The 17,367-nt window shown below is 38.5% G+C and overlaps 1 pseudogene; it reads left to right on the top strand.

The window, feature by feature from the left end:
- The window catches only part of LOC132270220 (uncharacterized), a 48,002-nt pseudogene that overhangs the window by 16,620 nt on the left and 14,015 nt on the right, over positions 1-17,367 (top strand).

The raw sequence follows: 17,367 nt of genomic DNA on the forward strand, positions 1-17,367 counted from the left end.
AGTGCTCAGAAATAGTTTCTGAGACTCTTTTCTTTGGATTGACAACTTCCTTTAAGGATTGAGTCATTTCCATATTTTCACTTTTTGAACACTATTCATTTTTTGTCTTTTTCCCTATTTTGTCTTTTTCCCGTTTATCACTTTGTTGGCATAACCTCACTTTTTGTGCTCGAAGTTGATTTTCGATTTCACGTATCTTCATTCTAAGTGGTTTTCACGAAATACGTACCTTTACTTTTGCAGAAAAGTACTCTGGTTGTTCCCGGTGTCCATAGGGCATGGATGCATAGTTCTTCAGAAACATTTCCATTTCTTGGGGTATTTTTCGTAAATATCTTTCAAAGATATTTTATTTCAGGGTTTTTTAAGAAAATATTTTTGGAAGATATTTTCAGTCTGGGCCATTAGTGTAGTTTTCACTTTTTGGAGGGGCCATGTGCAATTAATGAAAGTTATTGCAGAAAGTCTTATTTTGAGCCTAGATCCTCGTACGGGATTCATTTTCACTTTTCATCGAGTCGTGTACTCTTAGATTTTCTTTCTGGTCGTTTTTTCCCAGTTTCAGGGTTTTTGGACCTAGTTGCCGCCGGACTTGTTCGGGGCATATATCTCTGCTCGGGACTCGATTTTCAATGTTGTTTCTTCCATTATTCATCTTTTCTCATTTTGGTTCTTTTTCGTTCACAGAGTTTTGCCGTTTGAGCGTGTATGCTCAAATTTCACTTTTACGGACCCGGCGGGGCCCGTTCAGGGCACTTTTTGAGATTTTCTATAAATAAGGGACCTTTAATTGAAAAATCAGATTTTTCTCTCTCTCTCCCCTCTTTTGACAGGATTCCATGGCAACCATTGGCTGCCACGGGCTACCACCTTCTCTCTCCTCTTTTAAGCTTCTTCTCTTTAGTGAAACGCCGTAGTGCCTTTGTGTTATATGTTGGCCTTGGCAAGGCCTTCGATTCCACCGATTGGAATCTTGTTTTGGCCATTTTGAGTTTGGATTTGAAGTTAAGTTATGATTTTGATGGGGCTTCCTTGGGGTTCTTGTTCACGACGTTGTCCCCGATAAAACCTCGAAGTATTGTCGGATTCGGAGCCGTTTCATTTTGGTGGCTTTTGAGATTTTCATTTCAAATTGAGGTAGGGGATGTTTTAGGATTATGTATGTGTTGTATTGAGTGTTTCCCATGATTATACAACTTGTATGAATGTTTTTGTTCATAATGTAGAATTTAATTTAATTATTTTCTATGATTAAGATTTAATTCTCATGATGATATGCAACTTAGAATTAAATTGTGGCATACTAGAAAATTAAGCTTTAGTATGTTTGTTAATATATATTAAATTTGGATTATTTGGAAAAGAATTGTAACTTTTATTTAATATTTTTCTTTTGTGAAAGTTTAATTATCATGGACGTACCTCGCATAAAATTAAGTTGTGATATGCTTTTAAATTAAGTCTTGGCATGTTCATTAATATACTTTAATTTGAGAGTATTTGGATGAGTATAAAAATCTAGAGATTTTAATTAAAAGGCGTAATTAAAATCTATTTAAAGGTTCCATTAGTTTAAATTAAGTTTTTGATATGGTATATGTAATGACCATGCTATGTTGTTTAACATGTATTAATTAGAGATTATTTAGTTGAGATTTAAAACCTAAAGAAATTAATTAGTTGATTTAATTAATTTTCGTTTCTATTGCATTAATGATTAATCATGTATTTGACATTGGTAGTATGTTTAAAGCATGATTTGAGACTTGTAATGAATTTATGAGTTTATGTTTTCAATATTGGATTATACTGTTATAGCGTGTAACGAGTCGCACACTGAAGATTCGACATGTGATATTATTATAGCGTGTAATGAATCACACTCTGAAGATTCGACATTGTCATCCTATAGTAGTTGTAGATTTAGAGCATGTATTGTGTGGTTTCAACCTACTTGTGCATGAAGGTAGTTTTGTGTACTTTTTAATACGTATATAAGTTATTAACTTATTTATTTTTGAGTCACTTGGGACATTGTTACTGTGATATGGCTAGAGTTTGGCTCTAGTGCGGGAGGTATGAGTTCTCCCCAATTGAGATAGTGCGCACTAGGGTGGTCTTCCCAGCGGGTTAATGCCCGGAATAACCATTTTGATCTTGGTTTACCCCGAGACGTGATGTCCAAGTCTTCCACTATTTGATTTCGCATTCAATTACAAGTTGACAACCAATGTTTAATTGTGACTTGTGGTTTTGGTTATTGGCGATTTAATATTGTTAAGTACATTTATGCATTATGATTTTGAATGAATCATAGCATGTTTTTAATGTTGTTAAGTACATTTATGCATTATGATTTCAAATGAATCATTGCAGGTTTTGATATTGTTAAGTACATCTATGCTATATTGTTCAAATGCAACTTAGGAATGATCCTATAGATTCATCTGGAATATAGACGTTAGGTGGCATTACCCACTTTTATCGTTTTTGTATTTTGGATTTCAAGTTGATGACGTTGAGAATCTATATCATGTCATAGAGGATATGATTTATGTTAGAAATGGTCTAAGGTAGCTTAGGATGCTCCCTGAGTCTCACCTTTGACATAGACGCTATGTGGAATGAACCACAATGATTAAATCATGCAAACTTGTAAAACGTTAGGTCGATGCATGCTCATTTCCTACGAGTAGCTTTATGTTGCTCACCCCAAAGTTACTGGGGCATATTTCAGGTACAGGTTTCAAGATCTGGAGATTTGCACTTGCCTTGGGTGATTTGTAGATTGAGGTTTCTTTTAATGCATTCTCGTTTACATGCAAGTGTTAGCATGTTTAAGTTTTATTTATGAAATGTAATTTTTCTAACTTGGAGGTTTAACATGTCAAGTGTTGTAAATGAATTATAATATGGCCATAGGCCATTGTAGCATGTTTAAAATACCATTTTACACTTGCGTGTATGTTCACATCATCATATAATAGCATATAACGTAATTTGATCATGCTATGGGGGATCCATTTAAGACTTATGAATTTCTCTTCATTTTTTGTGCACAACGGGTTCATTCTTCACATTTTTGACCTGCTTCGGTTGACCGGTGGCTTGTTTTGGTCGACCGATGGCCTTTTAAATTGTAATTGAACAGTAAAAATCCAATTCTAGTAGCCATTTTTCATCTCGAGCCACAAATCGATCGACCGGTTTATCATTTCGGTCAACCGAAATGAAGGCTCATTTTTCTTTTTTTTCCTGACTCATTTCGACCGACCAAAGCTCCATTTTGGTCGACCGAAATGAAGCTGCCTTGTGGGTTTTGTTTGGTTTGTTGCCCAGACAGGTTAAGTGCATTTGTTTGACCCCACAGGACCTTGTTGACTTTGATTAAGCCATCTAATGGCGTACGTGGTCTAGTTTGAACTAGATCTTGTTCCCTTGGGTGTCATTGGTGCCATAGGGTACCATTTGACCTTTGAATCAACAGTTTGTTTCGGTCGTTCGAAATAACCTGAGACTGTCTTGTATTTTTTACTTTAGTTGGCCGAAATGAATTAGGCTTTTATTTCGGTCGTCTAAAATAGCCTGAGGCCTTGTTGCAGCTATACTTTGGTCGTCCGAAATGGTATTTCAGTCGACCGGTTGTGACTTCAGTTTTAGCTTAGCTACTGCCCAAATCGGTCGTCCGATTCAAATTGTCTTTCCATTTCAGTCGGCCGAAATGGAACTTCACTTTCAAGAAACCTATTCTAATTTACACATGATGTTTATGTTTCTTGATTATCATGCAAGTGATTTAATGTATAACCCTAGATATGTAAGCTTCAAAATGTTCATACATACTTTGACAAAGGTTCCTATTCCCTCACCACCTTAGCTACCCCTTGATCATTAGTATTTGCATGATCATTTGATTGCTTGGATGATCTTAATAGCTTCCGATTCAGACTTGATGTCTTTAGTATTTCCTTTATGATCCGTCTGTGTTGTGATGCAACTTTTCATCTGTGGTTTTCTTGATATGCCTTGATGGATACTAAGAGCTGTGATTTGACTCAAGATAGATATTAGTACGCATATAATCTCATTAATGAATTGTAATCATCAAAAGTCATTCAAGGTCAACAGAATGAAATATTATAAACAACACAATATCTAATATCATTTGATTTATTAATTTATAGAGGTGAAAACAAATACACGTTTTTTTTTTTTTAATAAAAAAATCATATTTTAAAATAAATTTCAATTTGTTAGGGGAAAAAAATATTTTTGTTTGGTTAGCCAATATAGATGTTAAGGCACTGTTTGGGTCAGCCAAACAGTACCAAAAATGGTTATAATGTCATTAGGAACATTGAAATTTTTGAAAAGGAAAAAAAAAAAAATTCATGTTTTTCCAAATTTTTAAAACTTTTTTTGGCCCAAAAAAGTATTTAAGGCACTGTTTGTGTCAGTCAAACAATGCTTTAACGGCATGTAGGTGCAAAATTTCGCCCAACCAATAATGATTGAGAAAAATAAAACAACTCACTCAAAAACAATAAAAATAAATAAGAACAGTGTGTAGAGAAGCGTAGAATTGCTTGATTCTTTATTGGAGGTCTTAGCCTCTATTTATATACAAAAGATTGCAAGATTATGGTAGGACTCGCGTTGCTTGCCCTCCAATTCTTTCTATATAACCATTCTTTTCTAATAGAGTTTTTTCCATTGTCGAATTTTCCATACATAGAACTTGCCTTGTACAGAACTTCCTATCAGAATTTTCCTTCTACAGTAAATCCTTCAAATGGTAGGACTTGTGCATTCTTGGGCCGAATATATTTTGATCCGGCTGGGCTTGAGTAACAGGCCGGATGTTAAATACTCATAAGCTGGGCTGATGACTTCTTGATTCGGCCGTGATGAAAGTTGGAGGACAAATAACAATGGTCTTGGGCTGTAAATACCCTCATCTTGGGCTTGAGCATGATAGGCCTTATATGTCCTTGGAATGTAGATATGGGTAGTGGTGACGTGTGCGCTTTTTATTGGAGGGAGTTTTTTCCCTCCACACTTTGCCCCAAATTCCATTTTTAATTGAGTGACGGCTCCTATTAAAGAGGGAATTGAAACCGGTTTTTACTTTGCTTCAGAAACGGTTCGTGGTCTTTCATTATTACTCCGTCACACAAGATTTTGCAAGAGTTACATTTGCCCTTGCTGCACTTCTGCGTCCTTCATTCCATCGCTTCCTTCGCTTTGTCAGGTTAGTTTCGCATCTTTCTCTTCAATCTTTCATTATAAGTACTTCATCTACTCCCGAACGTGTAGACCTTGGGGATTCTGAATCCACACCTTCATCTTCCCCCGTTCGCATTAGGGCTCCCCCTCCTAGGGTTTCTACAGATCGCCCTTCGTTGAATCCATTAGGTACTTCCCCTCTTCCAACCGAAACATCCACCTCAGGCTCTGATTATGTTTTTACCCATGAAGAGAAGAAAGCAATCATCTCTATTCGCCGCATCAAGTTCTCTATTGCTTCGGTAATGGAAGAATTTGATATTCCTGAGGGAGTAGAAATTACAGAATATCCCGATGGTGCCGATTTCACCTCCGGCGAGGGAATTGAGGAGGATGAGTTACTTCTTTCGGTAGGGCACCTTAACGCCCTCCGATTCCCTCTTCATCCCTTCTATCATTTAGTTTTCAATAAGCTAGGTCTTGCCCCCCTTCAGGTAAATCCTAATTTCTTTCGCATCCTTTCGACACTGTTGGTGCGCTGGAAATTAGAGGCTCTGGATTTGACCTTTGCCGACCTTCTGCTTACTTACAATATATCTAAGCATGGGACCGAGCCTGGTCGCTTCTTTTTTACTTCTCCCCTTCATCAGAGGATATGCACAAACCTCCCTTCATCCGAAAAGAAATGGAAAGAAAGGATGGTTGTAGTTAAAGGAAAATGGTTCGTGTCCCAATCAATTGCGCTCCCTATCCCGTGCAAATTCGGGAAATTAGGTATAGAATATTTAACCTCCCTTCATACCAAGTGTTCTGGCTGTTTTCCTTGCCAAGTCTTAATATTTCGCCGTATTTATGAGTTTCTTGGTGTTTTTTCAGCTACATTCCCATCCTCCGCAGCAAGGAACAAACTTTCTTTTCTTGAGGAACGAGTCTGGAGTGACCCCTCGCCTATCGAGGACCTGCTAACTTCTTCAAACCTCAAGGACATTGCCTCCAGTGCCGTTGCTGCAGACCTCATGGATCTGTCTCTACCATCCTTTGACAGTTTCCCCATGACTGAGGAGGAGATACAAAGGGCTGAGGCTTTAAAAAAGAAAGCCGAAGATGCCCAACCCTTAGTCGTCATTGGATCAACTGAGGATGAAGTGGAGGTTGAGGAACCACCATTGAAGAAATCTCGCCTCAACCCCTCATCCTCTGGCAAGGGCAAGGTCCCTTCTAAAAGCAGAGGGAAAAAGGCTGGAGAGGTCGAACCTGAAGATGAAGTCAGGGCCTTTGTTCTAGCTGAGACTGGGGCTCCTTGGACTCCTTCCTTCACCAGGGCTGACAGGTCAGTCCTGCACTCAGGGGATTCTGTGATTACAGACCCTTCAGCTGCACTGGCAGTGGCTCGAGGAATGTGGCTCCCAAAGGACGAGGAAGCCATCAGCCAAATGGGGTTGGAGCAACTACTCCCTTCTGCCCCAGTCCGGGCCACAGAGGTTCGCATTGCTCCTTCAGAATTAAGTTACTCTTGCTTGCTTATGTTTCTATTTATGCTTATATTTGCTTCCCTGTTACACAGAGTCTATACCACACCATGGCCCTCTGCGCCACTGCTGAAGCTCAATCCCTCTCCATCAAGAAGTTGGAAAAGGATCTTGACAATGCAGAGAAGAGAGCCACTACTGCCTCTACCAATCTGAAGATAGCTTCTGAAGCCAAGGATGCGTATAAGAGGCAGTTGTCAGCCTCTGAGGCTAAGGTGGATTCTCTTCAGGCCGAGGTTCAACGCCTGACCGAGGCTCTTACTACTTGCTTCAAGGCGGGGAAGCAAATGCAGGGGCGCTACTCTTGTCTTGCGCACCTGGCTAGTGCTAAAGCGTTCCGGTCTGGCTATAATCAGGGCTCAGGCCCTAAGACGATGGATCTGGACGCCTTTGACAAGAAAGTGGGGGTGCACTTCCCATACGATGAAGGGCCAGAGGCTTTGGAAGCTGAAATCCGCTTTGCCGAGATGGTAAAGGCACACCTGAAGGGTACTCCTAGCTCCCCTGCTCCTGCGGCTTCAGCTCCTCCTACCTCAAGTCCTAATGTAGTGGATGCTTTTGAATCTACTCCCTTCGATTCGAAAAGGAAATAGAGCCATGTATTTTGTTTTTATGAACAGCCTGTTTTGGGATAATGAATATAATTTTTCGTTTTAGGCTTGCCTGACTTGTTTTTGCTGTATGCTCTTGATACTGTTCATATTTCTCTGTCTGGTAATGTGTTTAAACACTAAACATTGTCTTTATGCTTCGGATTTATGCTATCCGTGAAAACGCAAGGATTGTGGGAAGATGGAGATCCTTTTAACAGTTTAGTTGATATCGCAGGATGATTCATATGGACAATGATTTAACTGTTAAATGAACCCTCCTTGCCTTTTATTTGCCTGTAGTAGACGTATACATACTCTTTCCTTCTCATGTGTTCCTGATGTGAGGTGGAGTATGATGAACTTATGATATATCCGCATCCACAGGGTATTAAACACTTGGAGTCTGGTGGAAAGAGTTATGACCCGGGTACCAGAGGTCTAAAGCAAATTAGTCCTCGGCACTGAGTGTGGAGGGATATTGCTGAATAGGACACTTAGGGTCCAATTCTGTCTCGGATACTTAGGATTCGAGGCGAATTATCCCTCGGTACTGAGTCGTGGAGGACTAATGCTGAATAGGACACTTAGGGTCTGAAGCTGTCTCGGATACTTAGGATCCGAGCCGAATTATACATTCCCTGGCGTGGAGCCGGAGGGGGGTTTCGCCGAGCCGAACACTTAGGGTCCGAGGTGAGATTTTCGCCGAGCCGAACACTTAGGGTCCGAGGCGAGATTTTTGCCGAGCCAGATACCTAGGGTCCGAAGCGAATGAACTACTCCCCGGCGTTGAGCCTGAGAGGAGGTTGTGCCGAACCGGACACTTAAGGTCCGAGGCAAATGGATTATTCCCCGGCGCTGAGCCTGAGGGGAGGTTTAAATGAATCACTCCCCAGCGCTGAGCCAGAGGGGAGGTTTTGCCGAGCCGGACACTTAGGGTCCGAGGCGAGAGAACTACTCCCCGGCACTGAGCCTGAGGGGAGGTTGTGCCGAACCGGACATTTAAGGTCCGAGGCGAATGAATTACTCCCCGGCGCTGAGCCTAAGGGGAGGTTTAAATGAATCACTCCCCGGCGCTGAGCCAGAGGGGAGGTTTTACCGAGCCGGACACTTAGGGTCCGAGGCGAGAGAACTACTCCCCGGCGCTGAGCCTGAGGGGAGGTTGTGCCGAACCGGACACTTAAGGTCCGAGGCGAATGAATTACTCCACGGCGCTGAGCCTGAGGGGAGGTTTGTTTTATATTTTTCCACTTATCATGAGGCCGAGGACTCAAAAATGATAGGAGGCCAAGAAAGCGAGTAACAATGGCTGTGAAGTTTTCCATTTGTTGACTTTAGAGACCTGCCTCTACTGATACTCCCTTCTTGGCAGCCAAATGTTGTGGACCACGCATATATGAACCGCATTTCTTTTCTATTTCTATCCGATGTGGGACATAGACTAAATTTCGTCAAAAAAGTCAGTGTAAGGAATGCCTCTGGTATTGAGCTTGACAGCCTTAAATACCAGTGGGCCCTCCTTACACCATGATTAACTATTTGAATATTTCCATATATAACAGAATGTGGCACATACTTTTTTGTCGATGTATGATAGAAAGGTTTAAGCACAGGCCATAACTCATGTTTTGTTGCTTTTTGCTTTTTGTTTTTTTTTTTTTTTTTTTTTTTTTGTGAAAAAATCAGACTGAAAAAAATCAGACGAAATGCCATGCATAGTATGGCCCCCCATTTTTATAAAAAGAAACAAAAATAGCAAAATAAAGAAAAGCTTGTCTGACTGTGGACATACGCAGCTTTATTTGTAAAGAAGTTGTAGCAAAATGGACAAACTTAACTAATGGAAATACCTTTTCAGGTGTATTGCGTTCCAAGGACGCGCAATGGGACGTCCGCCAGCTTCGGCCAAACGATATGCTCCTTTCCCCACTACTTCGGTAACCCTGTAGGGTCCGGTCTAATTAGGTTCCAGTTTCTTTACATGAGCTGTATCCTGCTTCAAAACCCAATCGCCTACCACAAAGCTCCTGAATCTGACGCGTTTGTTATAACTGTTACACACCTGCTGTTGGTATGCCGCGAGACGAATTGCTGCTGCATCTCTTCTTTCGTCCACCAAATTAAGACTATGTTCGAGTTGTTGCTCATTGTTCCCCTCCAGTACCAAGGATGTCCGAAGGGTTGGGATTATGGACTCGGTATGAATGACAGCTTCGGATCCATATGCCATAGCAAATGGGCTTTCTCCCGTGGGTCGTCTTGGAGTGGTTCGATAGGCCCAAAGCACTTGAGGGAGATTCTCGTACCACTTTGTCTTCAATTTCTCCAATTTTTTCTTTAAGCACCCGAATATCGTGCGGTTAGTTATTTCAGCTTGCCTATTGCCTTGTGGATGACTAACTGCAGCCAATTTTTGCAGGATTCCATGTTCACTAAAGAACTTTCTTGTACTTCTGTTATCGAGGTTCTTACCATTGTCCATTACGATGACTTTTGGTACCCCAAACCGGCAAATAATGTTGCTCCAAATGAAATGCTTTACTTCTTCGTGGGTGACGCTAGAGAAGGCTTCAGCTTCCACCCACTTGGTGAAGTAATCCGTGGCCAGAAGCACATGCTCTTTTTTTTCCATGGTTTTGGGTAACGGTCTTACTATATCAATCCCCCATTGGGCGAACAGCCATGGATTAGCTATGGAGTGCAAACCTTCGGCAGGTTGATGCTTTATTGGACCATGGCGCTGACACTTGTCACATCTTCTTGAGTATTCCTCGGCATTCCGAGCCAAGTATTGCCAAAAATACCCCTGGGTTAGAATTTTGTGTGCAAGGGATCTTCCTCCGGAGTGGTTTCCACAATCTCCTTCATGAACTTGTTTTAGAATTGTTAGAGCCTCAGTAGGGGTTAAACACTTGAGATAGGGACCGGAGAATGACCTTCGGTACAACTGGTTATTGATGATTGCGTACTTAGCCGCGGTAAGCCTGAGCTTCCTTGCCTCAGCTTTCTGATTCCGGAGAACCCCTTCCTTGAGGTAGGCCTCGATTGGATCAATCTAGCAGGGCTCGCGTGGTACTTCCAGGATCACCATCACCTCTTGCTGGGGATTAATGCTGGGCTCTTCGAGAACATCGATTGGAACAAGCCGAATCAACTCTTCATCTGAAGATGATGCGGCTGCAGCCAATCGATCTGCTTCGGCATTTTCATCTCGTGGTACCTGATGGAACTTGATTTGATCAAACTCCCGAATAGCACTCTCTACAGCATCTTTGTACGACTTCATACGTTCCTCCTTGGGAGAATATTGCCCTGTCACTTGATTGATCACAAGCTGTGAGTCACTAAAAACTTTTAAACATCGTACCTGTAGCTGTTTAGCTAGCCGAAGTCCGGCGAGCATCGCCTCATACTCGGCCTCGTTATTAGTAGATGGGAAATCTAGCAAAATTGACTGCTGCAGCTTGGTACCCTCGGGTGTTGTGATGTCAATCCCGGCCCCGGCCCTTTTCCGGTTGGAAGAGCCATCAACTCGTAACTCCCAGTATGGCTCTTAAAGTGTCGGTTCCTCAGGTTGATCTTCGTACTCTAGTAGGAAATCCGCTACCGACTGCCCCTTGTGAGATACCTTCGGTGCATAGGTGATGTCAAAAGAGCTAAGTTCAATAGCGCATTTTGTAATTCAACCAGACAGGTCTGGTTTAGCTAGGATAGCCCGTATAGGGTGATTTGTAAGTACCACTATGCTGTGAGACTCGAAGTAATGTCGAAGTTTCCTCTTGGCATAAATTAACGCCAGGATTACCTTTTCTGTCTTGCTGTACCGTGTCTCGTTGGCTGGAGGCTCGTGAATCGGAGGTAAATTCCGGTTGGGGGGCGGTGCCGCAGCATCGCCTGGTGGTGGTTGTGGCGTTAGCCTGGCCATGGCCGTGTGCAGCGTATGAGTTTGCTGCTGAAGCGCAGCTATCTGGGCGACACTCGTATCGTTTGCTTGCCGGAGTGTCTCAAATTGGTGCAAGAACTCTTCTCGCATCTTTTGCATCAATTCTATCTGTTGATTCATTGCTGACTCTCCGTTTGACATTCCAGACACGATTAAAGGATTTAATTTGAAGAACAAGTGGGAGTATATTTCTATACGCTTCCCACAGACGGCGCCAAAGTGTAGGTGCAAAATTTCGCCCAACCAATAATGATTGAGAAAAATAAAACAACTCACTCAAAAACAATAAAAATAAATAAGAACAGTGTGTAGAGAAGCGTAGAATTGCTTGATTCTTTATTGGAGGTCTTAGCCTCTATTTATATACAAAAGATTGCAAGATTATGGTAGGACTCGCGTTGCTTGCCCTCCAATTCTTTCTATATAATCATTCTTTTCTAATAGAGTTTTTTCCGTTGTCGAATTTTCCATACATAGAACTTGCCTTGTACAGAACTTCCTATCAGAATTTTCCTTCTACAGTAAATCCTTCAAATGGTAGGACTTGTGCATTCTTGGGCCGAATATATTTTGATCCGGCTGGGCTTGAGTAACAGGCCGGATGTTAAATACTCATAAGCTGGGCTGATGACTTCTTGATTCGGCCTTGATGGAAGTTGGAGGACAAATAACAATGGTCTTGGACTGTAAATACCCTCATCTTGGGCTTGAGCATGATGGGCCTTATATGTCCTTGGAATGTAGATATGGGTAGTGGTGACGTGTGCGCTTTTTATTGGAAGGAGTTTTTTCCCTCCACACGGTACTTTAGTTTAATTATGTTGAGGAAAAAAAAAAAAGGCCAAAAAAACGAAGGCAATGCTCATTTTCCGTTCGAATATATTGGGCACTTTCTGCTCTGTTTACCAAAGCATCGAAAATTGTATAATTTTCTTATTTTTCAAAATGAGGGGAGTGTTGGTGTAGGCAAAACCGTGCATGATATACTCATTAAATACATTAAAAATTTTGTTCTATTTGCTCACATAATAAACCAATGGTTAATTTAATTATTTTCTTTTCATTATCTTAACTTTACTGTTTTACTCCTCGATAACATATTAATTGTCCTTTTTTTGGTAGTATAACTCCACATGCCATTAATGTATTACGTACTTTTAAAATTATTTTTTAAAAATAAAAAATTTCAAAAAAATAAAATTATAAGTTTTGATTTAAGTTTAAATATGTATATTATGAAGTTGAGAATTATTTAAAAATTTGAAGATAATTATAGAAAGATAGCATTTATATTGAGTGAAGTGACTAATTTGGGATGTCACAGAAAGGAAAGAGAGACCACTCATCTTTAACTAAAAAAAAAAAAAAGAGACCACTCATGTGGGACAAATTAGATGGGATAGAGGGACTCTACTTTTCTAGCAACTAAAATGCTAAGCTTGATTTAGTTTTCTTCAGAAATTCATAAATTTATACAAAAATTTGTTTTGTTAATAATTTTTGGGAATTATTTTTTAAAAAAATCAGTCAAAAAATAAATAAAAATTGGGCCTACTTTGTTTCTAATTCAGAAAACAGTTCTCAAAAATATATAATTGATTTAAGATAAATATAAAAGAAAATTATTTAAAAACAAGCCTTTTATAACTAAATTTTCATTAAAAAATTTAGAAAATTAAATCAAACAGAGTTTTGTAAAGTTTTTTTATTCTTAGTACTCTGAAAACATAAAACTATTTTCTGAGTGACAAATCAAACAGGCCTTTTTATTTTCGGAGAACTGTCTTTGTAATTTTCTAAGAATAAATTTGTGTTTTGTGAATTTTTGAAAACTATATTTTGGATGGTAAATGTATTTTTATTTTTTATTTTTCTTCTCTTTATGCTTCGTTCGGTAGAAAAGAATAAAAATTGGATGGAAGGGAAAAAAGTAGGAATCACAGGACATATGACACATCCTAAAGATATTTTTGATTGGTTTGATGGAAAAGAAGAGAATATACTTACAATTTATCATTCATTAGGTGATGAGAAAAGAAAGTTTTTAATTTAGGATAATTTATTATATTTATATAATTCAGAATAGTAGTATTTAAAAACTTTTATAATAGTCTCACTTATCTTCCCTACTCTCTTCGTGACTATGAAACTGTTCACATGGAATAAGGGTTATTTTGAATCCACAGAGTAGCGTAACTTTGTATCTACAGAGTTCAAAAAAATTCAACTGTAGTACATATATTTATAAATAAGTAGTCTAACAGCATAAGAAATCGTAAAAATATAAGGAAACTAGCAGCGGAAACTGCTCAAAATCAAACTTTCTCCAAAAATTCTGCAAAAATAAATAAGAAAACTAATTGCTAAAAACTACTAATACCAGAAAAACAAGTAATTCAAAATCCGTGTAAACTTCTAACAAAAATTCCAAAATATTTAAAATTAGAAACCTAATTGATTGAATTCGGACAAAAGGCACCCTACTTGAGCCGCTAAGTTGCTGATTTTTGCGACTTAAATGTTGTTTGATAACTCAATTTAGCACTTAATTTGCACGGATTAATCGCTTATTAAATTAAGTGCATTTGATTATGCAATTTGAATGTCACTAAAAATGGCATGAATAACGCTGAAAATTAAAAAAGTTATCAAAAAATATTTATTTTTTAATTACTATTTAAAAACTTCAGCACTTAAAATTTAGTCCCTTAGGCTGTTTCCGATCAAACTATGATCTTTTCAAGTCAAAACGATTGGTTGAAATTATTCGTAAGAAATTGAGTCAGCCTATCCATTTAACCTTTTGATGAACTCCAAAATAACAAAAGAAATAAATTTTGTTATTATTCTTTTTCTCCTTGTCTACTTTCTATTGAACAAAACAAATTTATTTCTTACTTTCCTATCTTCCATCCACACCTCTTTCTTTCTTCCATTTTCTCAAAGCTTTAACAAATTTAAAACCAAATCACATAAAATTGGCCCGATAATGTAGGTTGTATAATCTGCAAGCTCTTCGCTATCTTTATCCTTGATTTCCATAAAATTAATTTGTAGGGTACATGCCCATCTTTTAGAAGTAGTAATCAATTCTCATTCTTCTCTGCTTTTCAGTTTTCACCACTTGACCTTCTCATCTTTCTCTTTCCTTTTCCATAGAACCAACCAGACCCCTATAACTTCCCAGTTCACATTTCACAGTTCTTACTCATTTCTGGTAGAGAGAGAGTTTATAAAGAGAGAGAGAGAGAGAGAGAGAGATGGAGGGAATACAGCACAAGACAGTGAATGTGAATGGCATAAACATGCACGTAGCAGAAAGGGAACAAGGCCCAGCGGTCCTGTTCCTCCATGGCTTCCCTGAACTCTGGTACACATGGAGACACCAGATCCTCTACATGGCGGCCCACGGTTACCGGGCAGTGGCTCCGGACCTCCACGGCTACGGTGACGTACACCACCGGGGTCACCACCACCTCCGCCACAGGCTACACCACCTTACAAATCGTCGGGGATCTCATTGCCCTCCTCGACGCCGAGGCACCCGACCAAAGCCAGGTGTTCGTGGTGGGCCATGACTGGGGAGCAATCATAGCTTGGTGGCTGTGTTTGTACAGACCTGACAGAGTGAAGGCATTGGTGAATATGAGTGTTGTGTTCACACCTAGAAGCCCCAAGAGGAAGCCCCCGAGTCCTTGCGTGCCTTCTATGGCAATGATTACTACATCTGCAGATTTCAGGTTCGCTTTCTATCTCATGCATATACTAGTAATATATATATAAAAAATAAATTTGTAGATCAGTTTATGTCATCAATTGACTTGACAATCATTAATATAAATACCTGTTTTTTAATATTCTACTGGCAAAAATTTTGTTGGACATTATATATTAAAAATATTGATACATGTGCATATATTTTACGTTTTTTTTAAAAAAAATTATTTAAGTTTGAATTGTTGAAAATCATGAAACTTGTAGTCATTTGGTAATTTTGCAGAAATAAGGATCTTAGTGAAGTTTGAATAAATTATTTCTGCAACTATGGAACTGTTTTTTTTTTTTATATATAATTTGTTCGTGTATTGTCGCTATCTTCTACATTATCATGTACTAAATCAAATAATTCAATTTTAGTCACATGGCATGGATTGTCGTACGCACCTAATTCTCATCCTATTTAGTTGCTGCTTTTTTGCATTCAATCAATTATTTTTCGGGATTCTAAAATGATCTATTCAACGAGTTGTCTAAGATTGCCAAGTGGAAAATTTAGTATTTAATCGATCTCATCAGACCAAAATTCGTTAAAAAGGGATTTTGATTTAATGTTTTGACTTTAAATTTCAAAATAATTTATTTATTTATTTTTTTTGGTTAACCTAAATTTCAAAATATGTCAAGTATGGATAGAAAGATCCATCATGGATTCAAATTGAATCCGAATATGAGTCAACATGATATGTATTGGAGTTTTTCTCTTGAGATCAAACTCAAATCAAACATTTTATTATTATTATTTTTTTTATCATGATCTTGTAATGCTAATAGTTGAATATGGATCTGGGCTCGGGTTTACTTGAATCCGTTCCATTTTATTCCCTAATGCTTTGTTTGGTTGATAGAAAAATAAATGGAAGGGAGAGTAGACAGATGGATGTGACATTCATAAGGAAGGGAAGGTGCCTCCCTCACTTTCTCTTTTTCTTTTTCTTTTAATTTGAAAGAAGGGAATGAGAGTTGTTATGTTCCTTTTACCAATAAACCCTCATTTATAAAATTATAACACGCCTGGGTTTAATAACAAATTTTTGTGAAAGTTAAAAATGAAAATTACATATTTGTTAGTAGTTAGTCTACATTCTCTTTACTCAATTTTGGACAAATAGAAAAACATAAAGGAATGAGGAATGAAGCATCTCTCTTCACTTCCTTCCAACCAAATATGACATTTTTTTTTATTTTTTATTTTTTATTTTTACAATATTACCCCTTCTCATCCATCCCTCCTCAAACATTCCCTCCGTTTAACCAAACATACCATAAGTGAAACCCAATTAAATAGCCACACATTTTCCCATACTCTTCCAAGGAACCATCTGCTCAAGGTTATTTTCGACCTTCAAAAACACCATATTAGTATTCCATTGGTACAAAATAAACAAACTTTACAATGGAAAAAGATGATCGAGCACTTTGAAAAGGTGACCACATTGAGGGGTGTTTATCTCCTTGTCATCCGCTCTTGCAATGTTCTGCTCATAGATCAGTTCCGTAAGTGCTCCATATTAATTGATACATATCTAATTTAGATCTTTATGTGTGTACATATATTTATATATTATGTATATATAAATACTTCTGACGTAACACGTTTTCTTTTGGTAAAATTATTATTTTCTCAGTGAAAACATAAAAAAATTATAGAAAAAGGCCAACTCAGTGTATGAGACCCATCAATGAGAGGGCATTCATCACTACGTGGTCTGAGAAGGTAACACGACACATCACTACGTGGTCCGAGAGGGTAACATGACGCATCACTACATGGCCCGGGAGGGTAAGGCACGACTTGTATGTACCCGGGAGGGTAAGGCATGACTTGTACGTACACTGAAGAGATAAACCAAAGAAATAAAACTAGAAACAACGTTTACATCTAATTCGTAGAAATAAAACTACAAATGCACTTGAAAAAATGCTTATAGATAGCAAAAATAAACGAACTCGAAGACATTTTACATGCCTAATTGTTGGGATATGTGTGCCCTAGTATAGCAAATTTTTATTTGGATTGTAAAAGTCATGGTTCTTTATCTGAATATTATTATTAAAGCATTATACAATTGGTGAATGGAATGTATTATTTTTCGATTCATTATGGAATTGATTGTGTCCACTTAATTACAAGATAAATTTATATATGTATGTAATGACAATTAATACTAAGTTATAAATTAGTGATCATAAATGGTTCAAAGTCGGTAATTATGGTAGGACATTTAATTAGTTAAGACTTGAACCGAATCCACGATAGATTGAGATATATTGCGAGAGCTGTCGTATGCAATTGCTCTCT

The sequence above is a fragment of the Cornus florida genome, unplaced genomic scaffold, assembly GCF_030987335.1.
Source record: "Cornus florida cultivar Cherokee Brave unplaced genomic scaffold, ASM3098733v1 CherokeeBrave_3.0.0_Hap2_Chr01, whole genome shotgun sequence".
NCBI classification, from domain to species: Eukaryota; Viridiplantae; Streptophyta; class Magnoliopsida; order Cornales; family Cornaceae; genus Cornus; species Cornus florida.